The sequence below is a fragment of the Triticum urartu genome, chromosome 2, assembly GCF_003073215.2.
Source record: "Triticum urartu cultivar G1812 chromosome 2, Tu2.1, whole genome shotgun sequence".
NCBI lineage: Eukaryota > Viridiplantae > Streptophyta > Magnoliopsida > Poales > Poaceae > Triticum > Triticum urartu.
Window position 1 is genome coordinate 35,782,670 of NC_053023.1, and position 16,225 is coordinate 35,798,894.

A 16,225-nucleotide genomic window follows, 5' to 3' on the forward strand; every position below is an offset into this window, starting at 1 on the left:
CAAGACGGGCTGACTCCTAGCAAGCGGCCTCCAGAGAGGCCGGCTCCTAGCAGTCGGCTCATGGCGCCCTCAAAGTCTGCGCCCCCATTAAGAAGACAAGACGGGGTACGGCTACAGTGCGAGCCTTCCCCCGAATCCAGGGACGGGCATGGCCACAGTGCCCCGTTCAGGCGGAGATCTCCGTATGACGCGGCACTGTTGCCTCTCCTCCCACATGTCGCACCTGACAGGCGGAGTCCTGTTCCCACGAAGGCCTGTCAGGTACGGCTTGCAGACGGCGGGCCCTATATGGCAGCCAGAGCCCTGAAGTCGGAGGAGGCTGGGGCAGCCGGACCTCGGAGGAGCCGGCTACCAACAGGCAGCCAATCCCTCCCTTGGGCCCCACGCGCCATCAACCAGATGAGACACGGAGTGGCAACAGTGATCACCCACCAGGCGGCGGGACTGTAGCCACGCCTCCCCGACCAAGCCTGCGTCATTAGCGTTACGACTACAGTGATCAGCAGCCGGCAAGACCCGCAAGCGGCGGGAGCGGCTTGTCGGCTCCGTACTAGACCAGGCGGCGGGTCCCAGCTGTCGGCCAAGAGGCCGGCGACCAGAGAGAATGACGACCGGGCCCTACACCCGGGCAAATTACCATTGTACCCCTGGGGGTAGGCCTATATAAACCCCACAGGGCACCCATGCAAAGGGTTCGGCCCTGTTAGGACTAGACTCATACCTAGAGGAGGAGAGAGCGTGCCTACCTTCTTCCACCTCTAGCAAACAGCTCGAGGAGCACCATTGTACCACTTACACACTAGGGATCATGCGGAGACCCCGCAGAGCAGGACTAGGGGTGTTATCTCCTAGGAGAGCCCCTAACCTGGGTAAAGTACACCGGCGTTCGTGTCTACGCCTCATCCCGCTTCCAGGCACCGGCGATGTTCTACTCACTCCCACCATGATAAGCCATACTTTGGCATATATCGCACCCAACCCCCGACAAAGACAGAGCAGGAAAATTAGCCTATGGCCCAGTGTACCATAGTCTCGATCCGGCGCCTACAGAACCGTGCACGACCAACATTGTCTCCTGCGCCCAACTCGTGATGGTGCTTGTGGAGTCCCGCATCGGCCCTGTGCATCAGATCCTCGAAAGGCCTTGCTCCCAGATCCTAGTGATGATGGAGTCCCGCATCAGATCCCAGATAAATCGGGTCGAAGTCGTTGGCATGGTGGTGCCGGTGGAGTGCGCTCCTACGCATCTCCTCGCAAGGCCTACCTGGATCGAGCCGGAAACCGGGGCTTCACCTTGGGGCTATGCATTGGCCATGCCGTAAATGATATCATCTCCAGTACGGCGGCGGCGGCCGAGTACGCTGGGGATGGAAAAAGGAAGACTAGAAAAAAGGGTGGCACCCCACCGCCGCCGTCCGCCGGAAGCCTCCTCCGGCGACAGCAGGGTGAACGAGGCAGCAGGGACTGGGCTCTTGAGCGATTCTTAGGGACCTCCGGAGTCACCCTTGTAGGCGACCCGGGAGGTTGCAGCTATGGTGGTAAAACGAATATATGCATAAATTTTTCTGCTTGTAGTATAGTATTAGCTGATCGCTACATATATCTTATTCTTGGGGATTAACATGCCCAAGGTCCCAAAAATCACATCGAGCCACCCTCAACCCATGCACTTGAGCTGCATCTACGGGTTGTGCAGGCTACGTCGCCTGCCCTATTCCGTCAAAGCCTGATGGCCTCGCTCTGGCAACTTCGCCCCGAAGTTGTCATTGCCACTGCCCCCGATACTCGTACCCGAAGGTTTTGGCCTCCTTGGTGATGACCACTAGCAACGTGACGAACCAGTTTGTGAGCCATTGCATCGGCCTTGTCAATCGGGCTACGATCTGCCGGCCCATGAAGGGCGTGCCAAGGGGGTAGGAACTAATGACATGGAGCTTCTAGTGGGGCCAGTGGTCGAAAAGGTGGTGGTAATGAAGGAGGTGATATCATTTACGGCATGGCCAATGCATAGCCCCAAGGTGAAGCCCCGTAGGATCCGTTGTCAAAAAAAGTAGGTTCAGATGGAGCAGTGGAATTCTCTGCAGGAGGTGGGTGCTTGGGGAGAAAAAGCATGGTCCGATGCATAAAGCTAAAAAAATTGAAGCAAAAAGTAGTGATGCACATTTCTTCGTGGGCTCGGGGCAGCAGCCCAGGCTGCCCCCTGAAGCTGGGCCATACATGGCGGCCGGATGCTCGACCCACCAGGCAATGGGGGCCAGCAGGCCGCTGTCCGTGGGTACTGCAAACTGAAGCTCGTCGAGGCAATCGTACCAAGATCTGGAGCAGATCGAGTTGATTGTGGAAACGAGAGTTTTTTCTTCTTCTAATAATGCTTGCGTAAGTTTTTGTGTGGTAAGGTACTATGTAGCCAACGACCAATTAATGGAACACAAATAACTACTAGTAGTGTCCAAGACAACCTAAGGCATGCCTCCCTAACAACAACTATGCCCTACGCGTACATGTATGCATGATATGCGCCTCACAATTTGCAAATCTTGCGTGCAGCTTGTACGAATCGCCTACACATACTCCATCACATACTAGCCATTGACGGCCCTGGATTCTTATCCAAAACAAAACGTGCCGGGGCTCGATCTTGTTCTTAGCTATACACACACATAGCGCTATAGCCTCGTCCCTTGTGGCCTCTTTCCATCGTCCATGCATGGCAAAGCTCACTTTACGCTTACTTGATTCCCCCGGCGGGCCCCTCATCAATCTACTAGTACTGTGGGAGTATCTATCTAGCCATCTCCTCCAACAAGTCACCGGCGCGGTCGCACCGATGGACATGGATGGGTAGCTTGTTGATTGCCCTTTTGACTCGCGTCTCCGGCCGGCGCCTCCGCGTGACAGCCACTAGCACTACGGCTTCCGCTTGACTTCTCACGGCGGGTCCTGCCGGCACGCATCGCCTCACCGCGTCTAGCTTCTACGGCCATATGCTGCTAGCTATCCGGTTCTGGACGAGCTGAGAGAACTAGAAAAGCTTCGTCGAGGGAAAAAAGGTTTCCATTGTCAGTTGTGCTTTGCAACCATCTGGCCCGCACTTGCACATATGATGCTTCATGCATCATGCACCGGCCGAGCTCTTTCCAACTTGCACATATACCTTTAGTTGGCCGGCTATTAGCTACGTAGTAGCTTGCACACACTGACTGACACAAACACAAATTCTGATGAGGTGGTTCGTTAGTTCGTTTTCAGTTGCCGATGCCGATAGCTCGCTAGCTGCAGTCCTGCAGCACATACATACACGGCCGTGCTTGGGCTATACGGTAATAAGTTTACATCATTTCTGTAGATTAGTGCGGATTTTATTGGATTCAGGTGCTTGAAGTAGGATATTCCAGGATATGGCACTTTCTGGCAAACGGGACAGAAACGTTGTCTATTTCTGGAAGCTTTGGTTCGGGGTCAAGGGCCTCGACGAATGACAGACTGTAGAGTGCCTTCGCTGACCAATTCTCTGCAGTCAGGCAGCCATCACCGGGTCACTGATGAGTCATGACACATCTGAATCTCAAACTTCTCGAAAACGATTCATCACACAAGCACACACAAATAGTATTTGGCTATAAACGGTTGCTTCAATTAGGCTAATAATCCAACACATCCTATAAAATAAAAATCAAATCCTTGCTTCTCAAACTCTCGAAAGGATTCGCTGCTGGCGACGTTATCTGCAACGCCCGGTGCGGAGAGGAGGAGGAGAAGCCATCACCCATCAGGAGTGCCCGAGCAGCGCACTCAACTCCACACGTGGCACGCCGGCGGGAGAGACCAGCCCGGCATCCTCGGATTAGGGGTGGAAAGTAGCGGATAATCCGAAATATCCGATATTCGTATTTAAGAAAATGCCTATTCGTATCCGAAACATCCGCATCCGAATCAAAATGGAAATGGAAATTGTCTGTATCCGAATTTATTAAACAAATACAAAATAAAATATGGTAGGAGATTTTGACACAAATATGGATATGAAAGTGGATATATCCGTATCCGAAGAAGATTATGGGAGGTATTTTTTTAAATTCTAGGCTCAATACTCCAATTATCCAACATAAAAGCCAAATAAGTGGTTAAATTTTACTCTTTATATGATTAAACTTATAAATTATTATGCATTACAATAGTATTTATTCATAAACCTATTTATCATTCACTTATTGTATGTCGCAAGTTGATTATTTTAGGTCACATAGCTATCGACTAGTTTACTTAAGCAACATGTTGATATTATTCGTATCCGTTCCGAATCAAGAAAATATCCGATACGTATCCGTATTCGGATAATATCCGAGCCGTATCCGTATTCAAGAACATCTGTATTCGGATTCGTATTCATTTTGAAAATATGAAAATGGAAGTGGTAAGAGCACTATCCGATCCGCATTCGATTCGTTTCCACCCCTACCTCGGATGGATTCCTGGCACCTGGCCCAGTTCGTTACGATATGACTAGGACGGGCAGTAGTATTTCCAACGTTGATCGATCGACCGGTTGATGGGGCTAAGCTCTGAAAGAAACACATAACGGATCGAGTCATTTCAGCTTTTCGACTGACATACGGTTGATGGAGCTAAGCTCTGAAAGAAACAGTAGTAGTCCAGTGGAAAGCTGAAGAAGTGCCACGGGCATGCAGAGACGGCAGTGTGATCTCGAGTAGTGCCAAGGCCAGCAGTTGAGCGTTCCTCATCTCTCAAACTCTGTAGTAGTACGACTAAAACATTGGTTGAACACCTGAACAGTCGATTGCCACGCATGATTTTTGTGGGGCTGCTGTTACATTTGTTCTGAAAAAAAATATAAGCACCATACTACTCTTTGGATCTTCTATTTTTCTCTCTGTCTTGGATGAGTATGGTTAGCTGCACCGTTTTTTCAAAGTTGCATGTAAAAATGGGCCAGGCTGAGTAGAGCTTGGTTGAGATGGTTGAGAAGATACAACTCAAAATACGACGTTTGCATATTGGTTGGTTACTTGCATATAGGTCACCTGCATCGTGAAGGACTCCTCTACCCGATGACCGCTGGATTCCGCTGCGGCATCGCCTACGACGAAGCCGAGACCGACAGAAGCTCCGTCCGTACGCGCTTATATCATCCAAGTTGCAGTCGTCCTTGTCCGATCCGCCGAGTTCCGCCGCTGTTTCCCGTCCACGACAGCCGCGCAACGTAGTTGCTGCTACTCCACGTCTACGTACAGGATCAAGTCCCAAGGTCTATCCGCTGAGTCACTGCAACTCCACGTGAAGGCCGAATCAAGCAAATCAATTGCTACTACTATTAGTACTTTTACTAGTAGTGCTACTCCTGTTCATCACGTGAAGCCAAGATCAGATTTTGTTCCCGATTGCTACATGCACACGCTACCAGGTGCTATTTACTCTTTTTTTTACCGCAAATTAATTCTATCCAGAACTTTTTCTACCGGCTTGTACTACTTTGTGAACACAGATTCAATCTACTCATGGCATCCATGAAGTACGATTTTCTTCTGCTGGACCGTGACGAACCGAATTGAGGACTGGACTGCTGAGGAAAAAAGAATTGATTGTAAGGTTTTCTCACAAATTCAACTCCATTTGCATAATAATATTTTACAGGAAGTTTTGAGCGAGAAAACTGCCGCCGCTCTATGGTTAAAGCTGGAAGGGATTTGCATAACTAAAGATCTCACCAGCAAGATGCATCTGAAGCAAAAATTATTCCTGCACAGGTTACCCGAAGGAGGTAATGTTTTGAATCATATTTCTGAATTTAAAAAGATCATATCCGATCTAGCTACAATGGAGGTTAAGTATGAAGAGGAAGATACTGCTTTAATGTTACTTTGTTCACTGCCAAGTTCTTATACCAATTTTAGAGACACCATATTATACAGTCGTGATACTCTCACACTTAATGAAGTTTATGAAGCTTTGAACTCTAAGGAGAAGATGAAATTAATGGTGTCTCATGATGGTTCGAGTTCATCCCAAGCCGAGGGATTATCTGTTCGTGGCAGGACAAAGGAGAAGAACTCAAATAATGGAAACAGAGGCAAAAATAAAAACGGCTACAGGGGCCGGTCACAATCCAGAGACAAGAAATATTGCAGATATTGCAAGAGAGACGTGCATGACATCTCAGAGTGTTTCAAGTTGCAGAATAAAGAAAAGAGGAAAGGTAAAAAAACCAGGTGAAAATTCTGCTAACGTTGCTCGTGATGATAGTTCCGATGATGCTCTTGTCGTTATTGCTGGATGTGCTGAGACCAATGATGAGTGGGTACTTGATACTGCATGTACTTTTCATATGTGTCCACATAGAGATTGGTTTAATATTTTTGATTCCACTACTTCTGCTGGTTCCGTTTTGGGTTTTGATAATTCACCATGCAAGATTGAAGGCATAGGTTCTATTCGAATCAAGATGTTTGATGGCATAATCAGAACTTTGACAGATGTTAAGTATATTCCGAAGATGAAGAGAAATATTATTTCTATGAGTGCCCTTGATGCAAAGGGATACAAGTATTCAGGTGGAGATAGTGCTTTGAAAGTCACCAAAGGTTCCCTTGTTGTGATGAAAGGTGACTTAAGTTTGACCAATGGTCTTTATTACCTTCGAGGTTCTACAGTTTCAGGTAACGCTACTCCAGTTGTTTCAAAGGATTCTGATTGTGATGCTGCTAACCTTTGGCACATGCGTCTTGGACATATGAGTGAACTTGGTTTAGCAGAGTTAAATAAGAGAGGTCTTCTTGATGGATATGAACCTGGTAAATTGAAATTTTGTGAGCATTGTATCTTCGGCAAACACAAGAGGGTGAAGTTCAACACTTCGGTTCATACAACTGAAGGTATTCTTGATTATGTTCATTCTGATTTATGGGGACCATCTCGCAGAAAGTCACTAGGTGGTGCTAGTTACATGCTGACTATAATTGAGGATTATTCGAGAAAAGTATGGCCTTATTTCTTGAAGCATAAATATGAAGCATTCTCAGCTTTTAAGGAGTGGAAGATTATGATTGAGAGACAAACTGAAAAGAAGGTAAAAATACTTCACACTGATAATGGTATGGAATTCTGTTCTAAGCAATTTAAGAATTATTGCAAGTCTGAAGGCATTGTCAGACATTACACCGTTCCTTATACTCCTCAACAAAACGGTGTTGCTGAGCGCATAAACATGACCATTATTTCCAGAGCCCATTGCATGTTGTCCAATGCAGGTTTGCATAGGCGTTTTTGGGCTGAGGCCGCTTCCACTGCTTGTTATCTCATTAACCGTTCACCATCTATTGCTCTTAATAAGAAAACTCCAATTGAGGTATGGTCTGGTTCACCTGCTGATTATTCACAGTTGAGAGTTTTTGGTTGCACTGCTTATGCTCATGTTGATAATGGAAAATTGGAGCCTAGGGCTGTTAAGTGCATCTTCCTTGGTTATAAGTCTGGTGTTGAAGGCTTTAAGTTATGGAATCCTGAAACCCAGAAGGTTGTTATTAGCAGAAATGTTATCTTTAATGAATCTGCTATGTTACATGATGTTTCATCTACTAATGTTCCTGTTGAGAGTGAACATCAGCCTCCTATTCAGCAGCCTACTGTTCAGGTGGAGCATGTTATTGATTCAGGTGATACATCTCGTAATGAAATTGTTGATGCACATGATGAACCCGTCGTTAATGATGATCATGTCACTCCCACTCCAAATCAGCCTATTGTTCCACCCAGTTGGAATCTTGCACGTGACAGAGTTAGACGGGGTAGTAATAAACCTGACAGGTTAATTGAAGAGTGCAATATTGTTTCTTTTGCTTTATCTGTTGCAGAAGAAATTGAAGGTAATGCTGAGCCTTCTTCATATTCCGAGGCTATTATTTCTAGTGATAGTAATAAGTGGATGACCGCTATGCATGATGAGATGGAATCACTTGAAAAGAATGGCACTTGGGATTTAGTAAGATTACCTAGAGAGAAGAAACCTATTCGTTGCAAGTGGGTTTTCAAGAGGAAAGAAGGTGTTTCTCCTAATGATGAGACAAGATATAAAGCAAGGTTAGTTGCTAAAGGTTACAGTCAGATTCCAGGTATTGACTATAACGAAGTCTTTTCTCCTGTTGTGAAGCATAGCTCTATTCGCACTTTACTCAGTATTGTTGCCATGCATGATCTTGAGCTTGAACAATTGGATGTTAAAACTGCATTTTTACATGGAGAATTAGAAGAGGATATTTATATGGAACAACCTGAAGGTTTTGTTATTCCTGGAAAAGAAAAGCTTGTCTGTAAGTTAAATAAATCTCTTTATGGATTGAAGCAATCCCCTAGACAGTTGTACAAGAGATTTGACACCTTTATGCTCTCTCAAGGTTTCAAAAGGTCTAATTATGATAGTTTTGTTTATTTGAAAACTGTCAAAGGTTCAACTATTTATTTGCTCCTTTATGTTGATGATATGCTTATTGCTGCAAAGAGTATGTCACAGATTAGTGAACTAAAGAAGCAATTGAGTAATGAATTTGAGATGAAGGATTTGGGTGTAACAAAGAAAATACTTGGCATGGAAATATCCAGAGATAGACCATCTGGAAAAGTATATCTAAGTCAGAAGGATATATTGATAAAGTTCTTCGTTGTTTTAATATGCATATTGCCAAGCCAGTAAGTACTCCGTTAGCTGCACACTTCAAATTATCATCAGCTTTATGTCCTAAGTCAGATGCCGATATTGAGTACATGTCTAGAGTTCCCTATTCAAGTGCAGTTGGTTCACTTATGTATGCCATGGTTTGTTCTCGTCCGGATTTATCATATGCATTGAGTGTTGTCAGTAGATACATGGCTAATCCTGGAAAGGAACATTGGAAAGCAGTTCAGTGGATTTTCAGATACCTGCGAGGTACTTCTAATGCTTATTTACAGTTTGGGAAAACTAGAGATGGACTTGTTGGTTTTGTTGATTCTGATTTTGCTGGTGATTTGGATAAGAGAAGATCACTCACAGGTTATGTTTTCACCATTGGTGGTTGTGCTGTGAGCTGGAGAGCAACTTTGCAGTCTATTGTGGCTTGTTCCACTACTGATGCCGAGTATATGGCTATTTCTGAGGCATGCAAAGAAGCTATCTGGTTGAGAGGTTTGTACACTGAGCTTTGTGGAGACTCATCGTGCCCTACCGTATTTAGTGACAGTCAAAGTGCTATATATCTTACAAAGAATCCAATGTATCATGAGAGGACAAAGCACATCGATGTCAGATTTCATTATATTCGAGATGTTGCTGAAGGCGATTTGAAGGTATGCAAGATAAGTACTCATGATAATCCAGCTGATATGATGACAAAGCCAGTTCCGACCAATAAGTTTGAGCTTTGCTCAGGCTTAGTTGGTATTTCTCACTAGTCCTATGGACTTTGACGCACAAGGTGTTTAAGCTGATTTGGATGGAGTTATTCACTTTCTTCGACTACTGGAGGGAATTTGGCTCAAGGTGGAGATTGTTAAATTGTGATCCAAATTCTAGTACCGTATTGGACTAGACGTAGTACATACGGTGTGGGCCTTTTGCGTTGGTACCGACGCGTACGAGTACAACTCGTTTACTTGTCCTACAAGGACTCCTATGTGTTGCCCCTCATATATACCCCATGTAGTCGCACCTCAGACGGCCTGTCGTCTCGTGCTTGTAATACTCCTCCTCATAGTGATTGCACCTTCGTGCATCCGTGGTTTTCTCCCGCAAGGGTTTCCACGTAAAAATCTGTGTCTCTTTGTCTCGTTTATTTCTCGTTATTATCTAACAATCACTGCCACTACGACCGGAACTGTTTTATCTCTGGTGGCTCCTCTTCCACCGGCTCACTACCATTGTCACCGCCGATGCAAGGGTCTGTCACGCACGTCCATCGCACCCGCCTGCGCACTCATCACCATAGCCATCCTCGCCGCCCTCCTCTTCTTCGTCCTCTTGTTGCTCAGTCGCACCATGGAGCTGTGTTTTAGAACCAACTATGCCATGGACGAATGCGCCCCTCCTCCTGCCCCGGACGTCGCCGTTGCTGCCGCCTTTTGGGGCACCCTCCTGCTGCTCTTGGCCGTGCTGCCCGGGGCCTGTACCTGGGCGACCCTGCGCCAAGAGACTGCCTGGCATGCCTCGCTGCGGCCGCCAAGAAGATCACTGGCTGCGGCGCGAGCAGGCGCTGCCCGGAGCCTCTGCCCGGGCTGCTTCCCGGCCTACGCCGATGAAAACACCCCCTCTCTGCATGAGGATGCCTTCCACAACGTTGTCTCCTTCGGCGAGGAGGTCTACCCAGCAGTCATCTTCGTCGAAAACGGCACGCCGACCTCCAACCTCCACACACTGTCACATGTAGATCTACTTGTCTGTGATTCGTGAAACAGAAAACGCACCATACGAAAGTTGTGTGAAACAGCAAGGTGAAACTACTCCTCAAAGGAAACTTTAAATGGTCGATTGTGTCTCATGAATTTGTTAAAAATCATCCAAAAAATCTTCCAATATGAACATGGAATTTAACATATAGAGTGAAGAAACTATGATCCGATCGCCTAAATGGAATCAGAACACGGAGGTGCATATTTTTCCTGTACAACTTATCATAAATCAAAGCACGGCTGTGTAGAAGGGATGAAGGAGATTAAAGAGGTGCTTAGCAGAAAAAATGTGGTAACCACGTACATGCATGGCTCATTAGAGTCATGGAGAGCATTAGTCGGGCCCGACTCACTGGAAACGGTCGATTTGAGCATTTCTAGCGATGCAGCCAAAATGGCGCTTTATAAACCATGTGATGCAGACCCAATAGTGGTTGCATATAACCAAACAGCCCAACATGAAAAAGTTGCATCCAGCGGGTCTAGTTGGGGCAAATAGCTCCCATGCGACGTCGTTGGTGTGAATTGTCTCTTATGCGACGTTGTTGGCTGTAATAGCTCTCATGCGACATCTGCGTTGGAAAAAATAGCTCCCATGCGACATTGCTGCCTAATCCAAAGACACATGTTTAAAACTCGAATTAGGTGAGCGGGACCCACAGCGTGGGACCCACTAACTTATCCAACTCAGCATTGGTCAGGTGAGCGGGACCCACAGCGTGGGACCCACTAACTTATCCAGGTCAGCATTGGTACAAGAGGACACCGAGCCGTGCCCCGAGCCGTGCAGCACCCGAGCCCATCCTCCCCCCTCCCCCCTCCCCGACCGTTGTTGTTCTTCTTCTCCGGCGATGACGCGCAGCAACGCCGTTCCGGGCCGCGACCTAGCAATGTCGAGCTCCGCTTCAGCCTCCCGCCGCTCATGGACGCGCTATGGCGCAGTGCCCATGACAAGGTGCCCTGCATGCCCACGTATCGCACCCCTGAAGCAGCTAGTCACAACGACCGACAAGAATGGCAACCTTGGGCGGGAATTCGTGAAATGCGAGAGCAAACCAGAGCAGGGAAAGGTGAGATTTTACTTCTCAATATGCCAATTTTGGTTTTTGTCTCCCAATTTCACATTTGCCCAACTTTTCCCCATTTTTCATCGGATTTGGGATTTAGGGTTCATCTTTCCAATTTCAGAAATTGAAGCAATGCACCCATTTGAGTGGCTAGATGAGTACATAGAGCGGATTCAACTGGAGCGTGCATCAGGGGAGCTCGATTTACCGTTGGAGGCGGAGAAGTTGGGCAAGTTTGGATCGGGCGCGTCTGGATCTGGGGCCCCTGGATCTGCCCATTCCATTGGGGCTACTGTGGGGGATGCAGTAATGACGGCAGAGCTGAAGAAGCTGAACAAGAAGATGAAGAAACTCATCGAATTGCAGAAGCAGGGCAATTTGATGGGGCTGATGGCCGAATTTTTTTATGTTTGTGTAATTGCTCTCGCATTTGTTTATGTGATGATAATTAGTCGTAAGTGAATAGATTGGGCATCATTTGTAATCGTAATGATATGTATATTTGAATAAAAGTGTTGCGCTGTACGAATTCAGCATGTCCTCTCCACTCTGTTTCGGCTCCGTTTTTTTAGTTCTTCAGTTCGTCATTAGTTTCAGTTTCAGTGATAGAGGGAGAAAAGGAAAAAAAAGGTTCGTCCACAGTTGCCCGAAAAGGCCAGGCCCTTATAGAAGTTAGGCAGGGCAGAATAGAACATATCCAGGCCCATTGATAAAAGAAGTGTAGCTAGTGCAAAAAAAAGTGCACACGGTCATTGACATCGATATATCTTTTCGGCTTTAGGTTATTTCACAAATTTTAAGTTTCCTGCAGTCACCTTTTTTGAGATAACCCATCTGATAATTATTTGAGCTATTTTTATGCATAAGCTATCGTGTCCGATGGTAGGGTCCCGTGTTGTTTCGGCTAAAACAAAAGGTTGGTTCTAGTTAGCAGTCTAACTTGCAGTCTTTGTGAACCAAAAAAGTTGCAATTGTTTGGTTCTAGTTTATTTCAACCAAGCACCATTTTTTAATTTTTTTTGACTTGTGCTATGGTGTTTTCAAAGTTTTTACTCATGTGTTTCAAACGAAAAAGGTTGTGCCCCTCTCAAAAAAATAAGACATCTAGTGTGCCCCTAGTAGCATCTCCTTACAACATAGAGGGGCATCCCCTTACAACATATAGTGCATAAAACATAAAAGGAAGATAATTAACTAGACACGTGCTGACAACAACTTATATGATTGGATCATGTTTTAGTGCATTTTTAGTACACATGGCCACATAAATAAAATGCAATGGAGAAACTTTAGGACTGAAAAAACATATAGATAGATAGAGGGGCATCGGGTACCCTAGTAGCATAGATAGATAGAACATATAGAGGGGCATCCCCCCACTACATATAGTTCATAAATCATGAAAGGAAAATAATTAAAACTAGATGGATAGAGGACACGAGCACACACGCCTGAACCAACACAAACACAAACTAGATAGATAGAAGACTCGCACTTGAACAACTCCTTGGCCCCTCCTCCTTGGGCCCCTCCTCCTTAGCTGGCGCCCCTCACTTGTCGTTCTCCGGCATCTGGTAGGGGAGGGTGTGCATGCCGTTGGGGTGAGGGAAAATGTGGTGGAAGTTGGTGAAGATGTTGTAGGTCGTGAACGCGATAAAATCGCATCCACACCAGAACACCTCGCCGAGGAGGTGGTGAGCGTCGTAGGGGTTGGTGAAGGTGACGTAGAGGCCGATGAAGAAGCCGTTGGCGTTGCCATCGTACTGCTCGTGGAGGTGGAACATGGGCGGAGTGCCCAGAGGGAGGTGGCGGTAGCCGGCTTGGAGGAAGAAGCGAGCCACCTCTCTAGGGCCCCTCCAGCTTGAGATGGCCCACACCCTCAGGCTATTCTTGACGATGACTCCGGCCGGGTACTGCCTCTCTGGCACGGTGCGAGGGCGACGGTAGGTAGGGCCGTTGAACTACATGGTGGCTCGAGTGGTGGATTTGGCTCGAAAAGAAGAAGGGGGGAGGCTTGAGAGATGAGTGTGAGAGGATGAGGAAATGGTGCCCTTTTATAGCCACATTGCAGCCGTGGTCAATGTGTACACGGTGCCTTCTCGATCGTTTTCTCTTCTCCGTTCGCACTGGCATAAGTAATTGCAGGCATTAATTCAAAAAACGGCGGGCAGAGCATCCAAAGAGGCACATGCCCGTTCATCCGCGCGTGACACTAAAAAAGGAGCTGCACCACCGACGCGTCCGTCTCGTTCAAGCATGCATTTGTTAAAATAGCTTAGATGCGACGTACCTATACGCTGCGCCCCTGCCGTGCTTTACTGCGTCGATGCGTGCATGCAAGCCCGCATGCAAATGGCTAGGCTATGTCACACGAGCACAGAGTAGCTAGGCTGCGACGTTGCATGGCATGCATGGGACAGGGATGGCCCACATGTCATTGACCCTCTCGCATGCAGCCCACCCCCCCTCTCGACGACCGTGCACATGCACGCCAGGCTCTGCCGGGCCCGATCCACTTGGCCCAACGGTCACTTAGATGCTCCCCTGCTGAACGTTATCTGTTCGCCAGAGAGAAAAAACGGTGGCCAATCAGATTGGAGAATCAGGGCTCCCACGGATCGCCCCTGCGGAATCCTTCTAGAAGGCCTATCCGACGGCCACAGTTTGGCGTTAGGGTTAGATCGACGGTGGACGTTTGGCGCTAGGGTTACATGGGTTTTGGAGGCAGTCAACGGGGTTTTGAAAGGTTTGACCGAACATTCAAATGTGTATAACTAATTCAAAAAAAAATCTAAAAAATGAAAAACCTGCGCATATAGCCTTTTTATGTTACATAGTTATGATATAAAATGATAAACTTGATCTAATGATCTTTGCAGGAAAAAACCTTCACAAATTGGACTATCTTGACTGAGGTTGCATAGAGTTCAAAGGAGTGAGAAGAGGGTTTGAGGTTTTGAAAATGCAAAAAAACAAAAAACATCACCTTAGCTTCATTTTAGAGTGACTAAGGAGGATCTGAAGTTATTTTTGCATTTTAAAATTTTAAACTTGTTTTATTGCTGACTTTGTATTAATGGGTGTTTTTTCAAAAATAAATTAAATAATATGAATAATTATTCAAAAAAAGGTGAGACTTCGTATTGATCCTATATAGGTATAATATAAGCTAAGAAAATCTTTTATGGGTGATTTTGAGAAGGTCAAAAAAAACTTGCTTAGAAATGGGGCCGTTTTCCCTTACTTTGGAGCCTGTTTGGACAACATTTTCAGTGACTATTAGTTGGACTTCACAAAAAGGGTTGGATTTATGAACTAAAGTGCATAGTAGTACATAAAACGATGCAACATCACAGAACAAACAAATGAACTCAAAAAATATTGGAGATAGGTTCAAATTTGAATGTCGGTTCAAATTTGAATTTTATTTCAAGCCAAATCAACATCATAGCACATAAGTTTTCGCATGAAAGAACATATGTTTTCACATCAAATGACAACAAACTTAAGTTTTCACATCAATTTTTAATGATTTCGACTCTATTTCTTTTTCTTCTTTCTACCATCGATTTCTTCTCCTTTTTTCCACCGTTTGGTTCCACGACGCATAGTTTGTTGATGTTGATGCTCTTGCTTTTTGGCCCCTTGGTTTTCTTGCCAACTCCACTAGGCCCCCTCAACTTTTGCACCTGACCATGTCCCACTTCTTCAGTTTGCACTTCTGCAGATTGAGTAGATGGCACACATTGTTCAACTACTTCAGTTTGCAACTCAACACTTGGCAGCAGAACCTCCAAACATGGCAACACAGTTGTCAAAGCATATCCGCATGGCAGCACAACAGTTGCTTCATCGGCAATAGTTTCAGATTGCCCTAGCGCCTGCAAAACAGATTCAGTATGCATCACATCATCCAAAACAGAAACACTTAGCTCATGTTCAGCAGTAACAGTTTCAGTTAGCTCCATATCTTTGTCACCAAACATTATCTGCTTAGTGTTCTTCCTTCTAAAGCCATTGAGTCTTGCTTTTTTCACTGGCCAGCATTGTTCAACAACAAGAGGTGGGGCTTTTTTCTGCATGCTTCCTCCTAAAAAAATAAAGCATTTGACTTGGTTAGATACTAGAACAAGTAGCAAAATCAAAAACTTGCAAAAACAGTAACATAAACATACTTTGGCCTCTAAGGAGTGTAGATGCACTTGGATGAACCATTTCTATGCCCAAGTACCTCACACAACTTGCACCTATTTTTGTTGCCTTTTTGAGCCCCTTTGGGCTTATCATTCTTTTCCTTTTCCTTTTCCCCCTTCTTACTACAACCACCTTTCTCAAACCAAGCTTTGAATCTGCTCTGTTTAGTCCTCCCAGCCTTTCCTCTAGTGACAGGGGGACACAAGGTAAATTCTATTTCCACCTCAGGCCACTGAGATTGGTCAGTCAGTGCAGGAATTGGACTTGCATATGCAGCTTTGAATTTTTGTACTGAATAATACTCATGCAAATATGGGTGCATATTTAACCTAGGTTTAGATGCCAAAAAAAGTATGGAATGCTCACATGGTTTTCTAGTGTGTTTCCACTCTTGGCAAGTGCACTCATGCAACTCAGTATTTACCACATGCCTCTTGCCACTCTTTGTATCTCTAACTTCAGCACCCCACAAGGAAGATTTCTCAACAGATAGATGTGAAAGATTTCTACTCCTGTTGACCACCTGTTGT